Source organism: Ranitomeya variabilis, chromosome 4 (genome assembly GCF_051348905.1).
Source record: "Ranitomeya variabilis isolate aRanVar5 chromosome 4, aRanVar5.hap1, whole genome shotgun sequence".
NCBI lineage: Eukaryota > Metazoa > Chordata > Amphibia > Anura > Dendrobatidae > Ranitomeya > Ranitomeya variabilis.
In genome coordinates, this window is record NC_135235.1 from 661,931,311 (window position 1) to 661,944,356 (window position 13,046).

General features: G+C 44.8%; 1 protein-coding gene across 4 annotated transcripts in view; it reads right to left on the reverse strand.

The window, feature by feature from the left end:
* Positions 1-12,794, reverse strand: part of LOC143767512 (uncharacterized) — a 127,020-nt gene extending 114,226 nt beyond the window's left edge. For 2 of the 4 annotated variants that reach the window (XM_077255910.1, XM_077255906.1), the window contains exons 1-2: positions 3,604-3,638; positions 228-334 (exon numbers count right to left, since the gene is read on the reverse strand). The gene's annotated coding sequence lies outside the window, so the exon portion shown is untranslated. Of the gene's footprint in view, positions 1-227; positions 335-3,603; positions 3,639-12,720 lie in introns of those variants that run through there. The other 2 variants (XM_077255907.1, XM_077255911.1) reach the window with 2 other exon arrangements.
* Positions 12,795-13,046: the final 252 nt, after the last annotated feature.

The following is a 13,046-nucleotide window of genomic DNA, read 5'->3' on the forward strand; positions in this document are numbered from 1 at the left end:
ACAGCTGCCACCACCAATCGTTTCTATAGGCAGAATGGACACCCGCCAGGTAGCGTATGGCTTTAAGGGTGCAGTTTACAGAACAAAAGACACAGGTTACATTTTATATTTAATCTAAAAGATAGGCAGTATTTATAAAAAAAAATATAAACGATTTTACAAAGGGGACAAAACTATACAGCATAAACAATTACATAAAATAAAAAGTATTAATAAACGAAACTTACTAAACGCTGGTCACAGAGATGTTTCAGATCTTAGCAAAAGTGACGGACTTTGATCGGGAAACGTCCAGTGAAACGTGGATCATGCCAAGACAGATATGTGTCTCTCCCTGCATTGAACACAGATCATGATTTGCCTTTTTTATCAGCACCTAAATTACACTCACACTCCTCCTCTTGATGACTCATAACAGGGCTGGTCATGGAATGTGGCTTCCATTTTAGAAAATTATGAAATTCCCAACATTCACGAATCACGATATCTTTGCTCATTAAGATTACAGGCGTTCAATATTGAGGTCATATTTTTTATTGTGATTTTACCTTTTCATGGATAGGAAACATGGCATGGCTGTTGCCCGCTATCTGGCCACTATTAAATTGTGGTTTATATGCATGTCTCACAGTGAAAAAATATGCATATTCTTCCCCTGCTAATCTTGAAGTTCAAAATGTATGTCCCATCAATATCGGATCAATACAAATCCCATTATTCATAACTTTCCACCAGTGCCTAAGTGTTTGAAGCAGTTTTTTATTCCAAACAAGCTGGTTCTTGCAAAAGGGTATCTCTTCGCCTTTTTTTAATCCCAGACTTCATGTCTATTTCCAGCAAATATACCAGCTTAATTACCTGTTCACACAAGGGGTCATAGCTTCACTAGGTGATTTAATGAGTGTTTCTCACCTCCTAGCTACACATAATGTCCTCTCATTTCTTCTGTTAAACATGCGGCTCTACTTCAAAAAGAATATGAAGAAACCAGAGTATATCTTAATTACCCAGACTTTTCATCTGTATATTGGCTTGTGGATTTAAGTGTTTATGTCTGGTGGTTCAAGAAGACAGACTTGCAAACTGATATACCATTTAACATACTGTGTAAAGGCCCCGTCTCACATAGCGAGATCGCTAGCGAGATCGCTGCTGAGTCACAAGTTTTGTGACGCAACAGCGACCTCAGTAGCGATCTCGCTATGTGTGACACGTACCAGCGACCAGGCCCCTGCTGTGAGATCGCTGGTTGTGTCGGAATGGCCTGGACCTTTTTTTGGTCGTTGAGGTCTCGCTGACATCGCTGAATCGGTGTGTGTGACACGGATTCAGCGATGTCTTCACTGGTAACCAGGGTAAACATCGGGTTACTAAGCGCAGGGCCGCGCTTAGTAACCCGATGTTTACCCTGGTTACCAGCGTAAAAGTAAAAAAAAACAAACAGTACATACTCACATTCCGGTGTCTGTCCCCCGGCGCTGTGCTTCTCTGCACTGTGAGCGCCGGCCAGCCGGAAAACACAGCACAGCGGTGACGTCACCGCTCTGCTTTCCGGCCACTGTGCTTACACAGTGCAGAGAAGCAGAACGTCGGGGGACAGAAAGCAGAATGTGAGTATGTACTGTTTGTTTTTTTTTACTTTTACGCTGGTAACCAGGGTAAACATCGGGTTACTAAGCGCGGCCCTGTGCTTAGCAACCCGATATTTACCCTGGTTACCAGGGGACCTCGGCATCGTTGGTCGCTGGAGAGCGGTCTGTGTGACAGCTCTCCAGCGACCACACAGCGACAAAACAGCGATGCTGCAGCGATCAGCATCGTTGTCTGTATCGCTGCAGCGTCGCTGTGTGTGACGGGGCCTTAAGTCTGTAATAGAGACTTGTACATAGTGTGTGTTTGTCTTTGTTTATTGATGTGTGCTGATATGCTAATTGTGCATTGAATTCTGGAACCAGCTTGGTGACTTCTAAAGCAGAGAGGGAGACTGTGCAAATAGATTGAATGGTCAAGTAATGCTACTTGATCTCATCACCACTGTTTGCCTTATCTTGATGTTGGACTGAAGGACACTGGGTAATTCTAAAAATAGTTTACATTCCTTGGGTATAAAAAGACTCAGATATCACATCATTAGGGCTGAAGTAACACAGAACTACCAACCAGACTCTCTTCAGGATCTCAGCAGAGGGTACCTCGGACCCAGCTGCCAGAACACAGGACTGCTCTTGGATATCTCCCTACGCTTGTCGTTACCTCCTCTCTGCGTGCATACCACAGATGGAGTAGCGACCCGGTGGGAGCTCTGACATAACATCTACCATTATCTTGGCGAGTCAGCGGAAGGGTGAGGCCCTTTAATGTGCACCATCTTGGTGTAATTGCTGAGATTGTTCTGTTTGCTATTGTGTGCTGTGGTTCAATAAAGTATTGCCACACTATTTACCTTAACCCTGTGTTGTCTGTGTAGTGTATTGCCTACCGGGAGATAGAGCGGACGTTCAATGGTATGAACCCTGGTCCATGCAGTCTTGCTAAAGACAGCTGGGCCAGCGGATGAGAGCACCCACTGACCCCGTTTCTCCACAAAGAATTTTAGATTGTAAGCTATTTCTTCTTGATGTTCTGTGTGATAAAGGGGAGTGAATGCCACCACCCTGGAGATGCCATACGTATTTTAAAGTGGCATTGGCGACTGATTTACGGATCGTTACCCAAGCCCACCTTAAGGCACACCCTTCCTGAACCCCACAGTACCCTCTCCTTCTGCGATTTGGAGATGGGCTTCTCCTAGGGGTCACTCAGCGCCGCAAGACAGGTTGGAGACTCCTGGCTAGAGGTAGCCAGAAATGACCCAAACCTGATAGGAACCCTCTGGGTCAGTAACAAGTCCTGTTATCCCGCTGGATGAAGAGGGTCCAGAAGGCTGTGAGGGTAGGTAGGTTGTCTCCCAGGGTGAAACCAAAGCTTTTCCCATTTGTCTGACAATCTGCGGACCTAACTTTCTCACCACCATGATGAACTGCCACTCTGACAGGCTAAGGGAAGCACCCTGACAGACTGGAGACCCTGCTTCCCCACCACCCCGACGGGCTGTGGGACACACCTTCCCACCATCCTGATATCCTGTCCACACAAGGGGGTCCTAGCTTCACTTGGTGTTTTAAAGAGTTTTTTCACCTCCTACCTATGTTAAACATGTAGTTCTACCTCAAAAAGGGTTTTAGATTGTCAGCTCTTTCTCCTCCATGTTCTGTGTGAGCGGTGTGTGTATGGGGGGGGGGGGATGCCACCACCCTGGAGACGCCTTATGGATTTTAATCGAAAAAGAAAAAGCTAAAAAACAGCCACATTGTCTAACAAGATAAAAAGTTCTACTTCTGGGATAATCTGTAGGGAGATGACCGCACTGGGGGAGCCAAGAATGGCGAATGTGAGCAATACAAGTTATTTGTTTGCTGTCCATCATAGTTGGGTGGTATCTATCAGAGGGAAGGGAACAAAATGCTATTTATTTTTATAAAATGACAACAGAAAAACAGCAAAATAATCTCAGCGTTGAAGGGGTTACTCCCCCCCCAGTAATGGGGAATCCCCAGCACCTACCTCCACCTGCAGAGCCGCACACCACATATATGTGCACACAGGACCTGTGATGAGGTCACAGGAGGGGAGGAGTCAGGGGGTCACATGATCAGGGGCCTCAGTGTATGCAGGACTCTGCTGTGCTGGTTGTCATGGTGCTGGATGAGGGGAAGTTTATGTGTGGGGTCAGGAGGGGTTTACAGGGTGGATGTAGCAGAGCCGCGTGTGTACGGGGTGTACGGAGCGGAGCCGTGTGTGTACGAGGTGTACGGAGCGGAGCCGCACGTGTACGAGGTGTACGGAGCGGAGCCGTGTGTGTACGAGGTGTAGGGAGCGGAGCCGTGTGTGTACGAGGTGTACGGAGCGGAGCCGCACGTGTACGAGGTGTACGGAGCGGAGCCGTGTGTGTACGGGGTGTACGGAGCGGAGCCGTGTGTGTACGAGGTGTACGGAGCGGAGCCGCACGTGTGTACGCGGTGTACGGAGCAGAGCCGTGAGTGTATGAGGAGTACGGAGCGGAGCCGTGTGTGTACGAGGTGTATTGTCATGATTGTCCAGGTGAAATGATGATTTTTTTCCAGTAGTGCATTTGTTAAGGGACGTGATCCTGCGATCATCTGATCACTCGTACTATATACAGCAACTCACGGTCTCTACAGGGTGGGATTCAGTGGTGCTGTGTGATTGCAGGTATTGTTGGTCATCAGGTCGGCTCCACCCGAGACTGGTAGAGGCAGGAATTGTCGCTGCTCGAGAGCCCGTTCCATAAACCCCAGAGCTTGTGGTGCACATGTATAGTGGATGTTGGCAAGGCGTTAAAGTTTTATATATTTACTTATTTTTTTATGGACCTTGAACCTACCATCATTTTCTCTCTTGGGCCGGAGTCACACTAGAGAGAAATACGGACGAGTGCTATGCGAGAAAAAAATCGCATAGCACTCAGACCAATGTTAATCTATGGGGCAGCTCATATCATCTGTTTTTTTTTTCTCGGCAGTATTATTCCTGCAAGAGAAAGCGTGGCATGCTGTGATTTACACCGTATTACGGCCGAGACTCGCCACAATGAAAGTCTATGGGTGCGAGAAAAAAGCAGATTACACACGGACCATGCGTGTGACTTGTGAGAAATACACAAGCATTTTCCTCATTTCAGCCCATTGAGCCATTAAGTTCAATGGGAACAATCAGTGAGAAATCTAAAGCCATACGGATGTTATCCGGATACATAGATGCGAGGAAATCGCATTGCAAACAGATTACACACGGGTGACTATACGGAGAACATTAGGGCTCATACTCACTTGCGAGAAACTCAGATGAGTCTCGCATGTTAATACCCGGCGCTGCTGCCGGCACTCAGATCAAAGCGTGCGGCCGCATAGGAATACATGCAATGGCACGCTCCGCTCCTGAGTGCCGGGTGCAGCGCCGGGTATTAACATGCGAGACTCATCTGAGTTTCTCGCAAGTGAGTATGAGCCCTTAGTGCGATTCTCGGCTGAGAGAATCGGACCAATTTTCCATACGGCAAGATCTCATTGGTTTCCCGTTTTCCTGAATCCTGAAGCCGTCGGCTGGATCTTGGCCCATCTGAAATCTCAATCTGCGCACGCATGGCCTCAGGCGACTATTTCCCTGAAGCCGACAGCCTCAGGAAAATGGCTGTATCTGGCGCTGCGTGCGCAGATTGTGATCTCGGATGGGTCAAGATCCCAATCTGCACATGTGCCACCTCCAGCGGCCCACAGCTTCAGGATTCAGGAAAATGACCGCCGGGAAACCATTGATGCACTCCACTCTACTCACCGATGACACCGGGCCCGCAGCATTGCCACACTACTTCTGCCACCACCGGGTTCCCGAGGAAGGGACCCTGCTCCTCCACCGCCTCAACCCCCCCACCTGGTAAGCCTGTATTCAGAGTATAAGATGCACTCCTCATTTTCCTCCCAAATATGGGGGGAAATGCATCTTATAGTCTGAAAAATACTGTATATCAAAGTGTTTAATATGATTTTGTGGAATATGAAAAGCACTGAGTATAAGCAATACTAGATTTCACTACAATTTGGGAGAACTTTATTTTTTAGAACATATTTTTCTTGAGGGAATATTAATTTAGATTGCAAAAGGTCGATAAAAATGACACAAAGGCTGGAGAATCGAAGGATATGGACCATAGAGGAGTCAGTTCATAGCCTAGAAAAAAGGCCAATGGTTATGGCTAAAATTGTTATGTCTGACCTTGTAGAGGGAAAAAGTATATATTTTGGGAAAAAAGAAAGAAAAACAGATATAGCTTTGTTAGCGACAAATTTCAGTAATGAAAGAATTGTATCCCTACTATATAATGCCATAATGGTAGAACAGGATGGGCCGACCTCTGCTCCAGCAAAAACTAAATGGGAGGAAGAAGTATCTCCAATTAATGAAGAACAATGGTCTACAATGCTTGGACACTTTTCTTTCTAAAAATCCAATGTATAGAATCTCACAATTGTTCATTATACATTATAGCCATTAAAAAAACAGAATTTTTGTCAAAGATGGATAACAAAAGTAACCCTAAGGGTGTGTGCACATGACGCGTTATCTGAACAAAGAGTGATAAAGTGGTTAACACAAGTCACCTGATTCTTCAAGCGACTTTCGGTTAGTAGTTGCTCACTGGTATACTCAATACAAGGTTTAGAAAAACCTGTGGCCAAAGACATAAAAAAAACTGCCAAAAATAGACATAGCAAAAGACGCTTCATAAAAAAAAACAAGTTGTACACTTGAAAAACTTGGTAATTTTGCAAATGTCTAAATATGTCTGATGCACATACCCTGAGTGTCACTTTAAGTTGGGGGACACCTATCATATGATATGGTTATACTTTAACCCCTTTCTGGCATATGACGTACTATCCCGATATGGTGGTATGGGTCACCGACCGCTCCTGGCACATTAACCCCCGGAAAACTGCAATCAAACATGATTGCGTTCCGGCGTCATAGGGAAGCATCGCGCAGGGAGGGGGCTCCCTGCGTGCTTCCCTGAGACCCTCGGAGCAACGCGATGTGATCACGTTGCTCCAAGGGTCTCCTACCTCCTCCTCCCTGCAGACCCCGGATCTAAAATGGCTGCGGGGGTCTTGCAGGGAGGTGGCTTGCAAGTGCCTGCTCAGAGCAGGTGCCGTCAAGCCTCCTGCATTGCCTGTGTGATCACTGATCTGACACAGTGCACTGCAAAGCGTCAGATCAGCGATCTGACACTATATAGTCATGTCCCCCCCTGGGGCAAAGTAAAAAAAAAAATATTTACATGTGTAAGAAAAAAAATCTTAAATAATGAAAAAATATATATATTGTTCCAATAAATACATTTCTCTATCTAAATTAAAAAACAAACAAACAATAAAAGTACACATATTTAGTATCACCATGTCCGTAACGACCCGACCTATAAAACTGTTTCAAAGAGGGATATAAAAAACATGGTACCGCTGAAAACGTCATCTTGTCCCACAAAAAACGAGCCGCCATACAGCATCATCAGCGAAAAAATAAAAAAGTTATAGTCCTCAGAATAAAGCGATGCAAAATATTTATTTTTTTATATAAAATAGTTTTTATCGTATAAATGCGCCAAAACATAAAAAAATGATATAAATGAGGTATCACTGTAATCGTACTGACCCGAAAAATAAAACTGCTTTATCAATTTTACCAAACGTGGAACGGTATAAACACCCCCCCCAAAAGAAATTCATGAATAGCTGGTTTTTGGTCATTCTGCCTCACAAAAATCGGAATAAAAAGCGATCAAAAAATGTCACGTGCCCGAAAATGGTACCAATAAAAACGTCATCTCATCCTGCAAAAAACAAGACCTCACATGACTGTGGACCAAAATATGGAAAAACTATAGCTCTCAAAATGTGGAGACGCAAAAACTATTTTTTGCAATAAAAAGTGTCTTTTAGTGTGTGACAGCTGCCAATCATAAAAATCCGCTAAAAAACCCGCTATAAATAGTAAACCCCCCTTCATCACCCCCTTAGTTAGGGAAAAATAATAAAATTTAAAAAATGTATTTCCATTTTCCCATTAGGGTTAGGGTTGGGGCTAAAGTTAGGGTTGGGGCTAAAGTTAGGGATGGGGCTAAAGTTAGGGATAGGGTTTGGATTACATTTACGGTTGGGATTAGGGTTAGGGGTGTGTCAGGGTTAGGCCTCTTTCACACTTCAGTTGTTTGGCGTCAGTCTAAATCCGCCATTTTCCTCAAAAAACGGATCCGTTTTTTTTTTCGACGGATCCGTTTTTTTCCCCATAGCGACGGATTGTGACGGATGGTCGTCCGTTCCATCCGTCATGCGACGGATCCGTCAAAATTTGGCGGACGTCATCTAGACATTGACGGTCATTGCAACGTTTTTTGTCTGCGTTGAAATTGCGGATCGCGACGGATCCGTCGCGTCCGTCATTTCATAGAATGGCCACCTATGGGCGACGGATCCATCGCGACCGTCATTTCGGCGGATCCGTCGCCCCAATCCGTTTTTTCAATTTTTTTCAATTGCGCATGCTCCAAAAAGTATATACAGCCCCCGAGTAACAGATCTGTCAAAAAAACGGATCCGTTTTTTCAACTATTGTGACGGATCCGTCGATCCGTCATTATGTCGGAAGTGACTGACGCCAAAAAACTGAAGTGTGAAAGAAGCTTAGGGGTGTGGTTAGGGTTATGGTTGGGATTAGGGTTAGGGGTGTGTTGGAGTTAAGGGTGTGGTTGGGATTAGGGTTAGGGGTGTGTTGGGGTTAGGGGTATGGATGGGATTAGGGTTAGGTGTTTGGGTTAGGGGTGTGGTTAGGGTTGTGATTAGGGTTAGGGGTGTGTTGGGGTTAGGGGTATGGATGGGATTAGGGTTAGGAGTGTGTTTGGGTTAGGGGTGTGGTTAGGGTTGGGATTAGGGTTAGGGGTGTGTTTGGGTTAGGGTGTTAGTTAGAATTGGGGGGTTTCCACTGTTTAGGCACATCAGGGGCTCTCCAAATGCGACATGGTGTCCGATCTCAATTCCAAAATTAAAAAATTGGGGGCAAAAAGATCATTTTTGTGAAAAAATATGATTTTTTATTTTTACGGCTCTACATTATAAACTTCTGTGCAGCACTTGGTGAGTCAAAGTGCTCACCACACATCTAGATAAGTTCCTTAGGGGGTCTAATTTCTAAAATGGTGTCACTTGTGGGGGGTTTCAATGTTTAGGCACATCAGGGGCTCTCCAAACACAACATGGCGTCCTATCTCAATTCCAGTCAATTTTGCATTGAAAAGTCAAATAGCGCTCCTTCCCTTCCGAGCTCTGCCATGCACCCAAACAGTGGTTTACCCCCACATATGGGGTATCAGCGTACTCAGAACAAATTGCACAACAACTTTTTTGGGGTCCAATTTCTCCTGTTACCCTTGGAAAAATAAAAGAAATTGGAGCTGAATACATTTTTTCTGAAGAAAAGTTAAATGTTCATTTTTTGTTAAACATCCAAAAATTCCTGTGAAGCACCTGAAGGGTTAATAAACTTATTGAATGTGGTTTTGAGCATCTTGAGGGGTGCAGTTTTAAGAATGGTGTCACACTTGGGTATTTTCTATCATACAGACCCCTCAAAGTGACTTCAAATGTTATGCGGTCCCTAAAAAAAAATGGTGTTGTAAAAATGAGAAATTGCTGGTCAACTTTTAACCCTTATAACTCCCTAACAAAAAAAAAATTTGGTTCCACAATTGTGCTGATGTAAAATAGACATGTGGGAAATGTTACTTATTAAGTATTTTGTGTGATATATCTCTGTGATTTAAGGGCATAAAAATTCAAAGTTGTAAAATTGCGAAATATTCAAAATTTTCGGCAAATTTCCGTTTTTTTCACAAATAAACGCAGGTAATAACATGAAGTACAATATGTCTCGAGAAAACAATGTCAGAATCATCAGGATCTGTTGAAGCGTTCCAGAGTTATAACCTCAAAGGGACAGTGGTCAGAATTGTAAAAATTGGCCTGGTCATTAACCCATTACTTGCCAAATTAGCAATTTTCTTTTTTTTTAAATGACAGATTTTCAATGATTTGGGTCCTAATGAATCAGAAACATAATTTGCTAAATTTTTACGAGTACGGATTTTTCAGAAAAGGGCGTCCCAATATTCAATTAAAAATGACAATGACATGATTTCCTATTTTGAAAACATTCATTTTACAAACACAACACAAAAAATTGGACCTAATTATAAAAATTAAAAAATCTTAGTTGCTGGAAGCTAAAGATTAGGCGTCCCAAAAAAAGGACATTGGTAGATAATGCGTTTTAACGTGGAAAACCACCCTTGTGGGTAAAAGGGTTAAAGTACACATTTTGGGGAGGTCAGGTTATTGAGACAATTGAGGTAGTATTAAAACCAGAGTCCTCATAGACCCAATAAGATCTCTAGTGGGTTATAGAGAGAGAATTAGTTCGAAAATCTGCTAAAAAAAACTACTATATTAAGCATGGAAAGGGATTTTATACAGTGTAAGTGGCAAGAACAGGTAGGAAATTGCTGACTACCTGTCTATTCTGCCTTACAACGATTTCTGCCAGCTCAGAGTGGTCACAGACCTCTCCTGCTACACATCATAGGGGAGATCTCATGACACCTTCTCTCCATCTACCTGATGATCCTGAGGAACATTGGGATCTTCTGGTTTACAGTCCTGTGGAAGAAGAGGACGGGGACATCTCTCTGGTGTTGTCCTCTTACTGGATAGAACTAGAGGAAACATATACAGGGACTGAATTCACTCTTTAAGACTAGCTAGTGTAGTCGAAACGCGTTTACTGGGTCATGTTGACCATGTAAATTTTTATTTTGTTTGCACTATATTTTCTTTTCAAAAAGAAAAGGAAAATCCAGTCCTGTTGAGCCTTACTCCAATTTTTTCTATTTTCCTTGATGTGAGGCCAGGGCGATGCCGGTGTCTGGGCCCCAGGTGGATGAGCGTGGAGCAACTGGGCGAGATGGAATCAAGTTTCTCTATCTGGCGGATACCCTAATGGAAACTAAACAGACACCATTATAGATAAAGTGATATGTCTGAAGGTTTTTATCGGTCTTGCGACAAATACAGCTTGCAACAAAACTGATGGTGATTTTGCTGCCATATTTCTGTTCTGATCTTGGTTCTGGTGATGTATTCCTGTTCGGATTGTGGTTATGGTTGTAGTGATGGTTGTCCTAGTGCTGTATTTATGTACTACTGATGGTTAAGATAATGTATTCATGTAGTGATGACGGTCCTTTTGATGTATTCATGCAGAGCAGGCTTAATCCTAGTGGGCAGAAGGACTTGGTCTTTTAGAGCAGCCCAAATCCTAGTGGGCAGAAGGACCTGGTTCTGTATCCCACTTGTTCAAGTATTAAAACACCCATAGGTATCTGGTCCTTTAGCACACTGGGATTTAGCTTTCTCATAGAGCAGGCTAAATCCAAGTGGGTAGAAGGACCTGTTGTGTTAGCTCACCAGGTCTAGTATTACAACACTCACGGGGACCTGTTCCTTTAGTCCACCAGGATTTAGCTTTCCTAAAAAAAGCAGGCTAAATTCAAGTGGGCAGAAGAACCTGGTTCTTTATCCCTCTAGTTCTAGTATTAAAACAATCACAGGGACCTGGTTCTTTAGCCGACTGGGATTTAGCTTTCTCATAGAGAGCAGGCTAAATCCAAGTAAGCAGAAGGACCCTTTCTTATAGGCCTCTCACATTTCCGTCGGTACGGGGCTGTCGCAAACCGTCGGCCCGACGGACGTTGTGCAAAATTGTGCACAACGTGGGCTGCGGATGCAGTTTTCCAACGCATCCGCTGCCCATTCTGAAGTCAGGGAGGAGGGGGCGGAGTTCCGGCCGAGCATGCGCCGTCGGAAATTGCGGATCCGACAGACGAAAAAAGTTACCTTGAACGTTTTTTCATCACGACGCTCCGCAAAAACACGACACATCCGTTGCACGACGGATGCGATGTGTGGCCATCCGTCGCAATCCGTCAATAAAAGTCTATGGTGAAAAAACGCATCCTGTGGGCACATTTGCAGGATCCGTTTTTTTACCAAAACGACGGATTGCGATGGATGGCAAAAAATGGAAGTGTGAAAGAGGCCTTAGGGAGCGGGATGAGATTCTCAGACCCATTATGAGACCATATGCTGGTGCGGTTGGCCCTGGGTTCCTTCTGAGGCATGACAATGCTAGGCCTCATGTGGTTGAAGTGTGTCAGCAGTTCCTGCATGATGAAGGCATTGAAGCTATGAGCTGGCTCGCCTGTTCCCCAGACCTGAATCCGACTGGGCACATCTGGGACATAATGTCTTGTTCCATGCACCACAGACTGTTCAGGAGTCGAGTGATGGTTTAATCCACGTCTGGGAGGAGATCCCTCAGGAGAACATCCGCCTCCTCATCAGGAGCATGCCCAGGCGTTGTAGGGAGGTCATACAGGCACGTGGAGGCCACACACACAACAGAACATCATTTCCTTGTCTTGAGGCATTTCCACTGAAGTTGGATCAGCCTGTAATTTGATTTTCCACTTTGATTTTGAGTATCATTCCAAATCCAGACCTCCGTGAGATATTAGGTGTGCTTTACGTTGATCATTTTTATGTTTTATTGTTCTCAACACATTCCACTATGTAATTTATAAAAAGATTTACAACTGGAATATTTCAACCAGTGCTATCTAGGATGTGGGATTTTAGTGTTCCCTTTATTTTTTTGAGCAGTGTATATATATATATATAATTTGCATTCAAGAAAAGCCTCTAGATAAACCATTTCTTCCTGCTCCCTGCATGGAGTCTGAGGCTCCTGGAATCACCTCCATCCTAGTCCTGTCCATACTGAGCCCTCAGAGAGGAGCTGCTGGAAGGATGGAGAATCTCACAGGAGCCTCCAATCTAGAGGCCACCCCAGATACATGGCTGCTCTGTGTAATATGGGGGGAAGAGAAAGGTCCCAGCACTAGAGATAAGGGAGGCCGAGGGCACAGTGGTGTCAGCACTGAAGGGGTTACTGCCCCCTGCCCCCGCCCAGTAATGGGGAATCTCCAGCACCTACCTCCACCTGCAGAGCCGCACACCACATATATGGCTGCTCTGTGCGCACAGGACCTGTGATGAGGTCACAGGAGGGGAGGAGTCAGGGGTCACATGATCAGGGGCCTCAGTGTATGCAGGACTCTGCTGTGCTGGTTGTCATGGTGCTGGATGAGGGGAAGTTTATGTGTGGGGTCAGGAGGGGTTTACAGGGTGGATGTAGCAGAGCCGTGTGTGTACGAGGTGTACAGAGCGGAGCCGTGTGTGTACGAGGTGTACAGAGCGGAGCCGTGTGTGTACGAGGTGTACAGAGCGGAGCCGTGTGTGTACGAGGTGTACGGAGCGGAG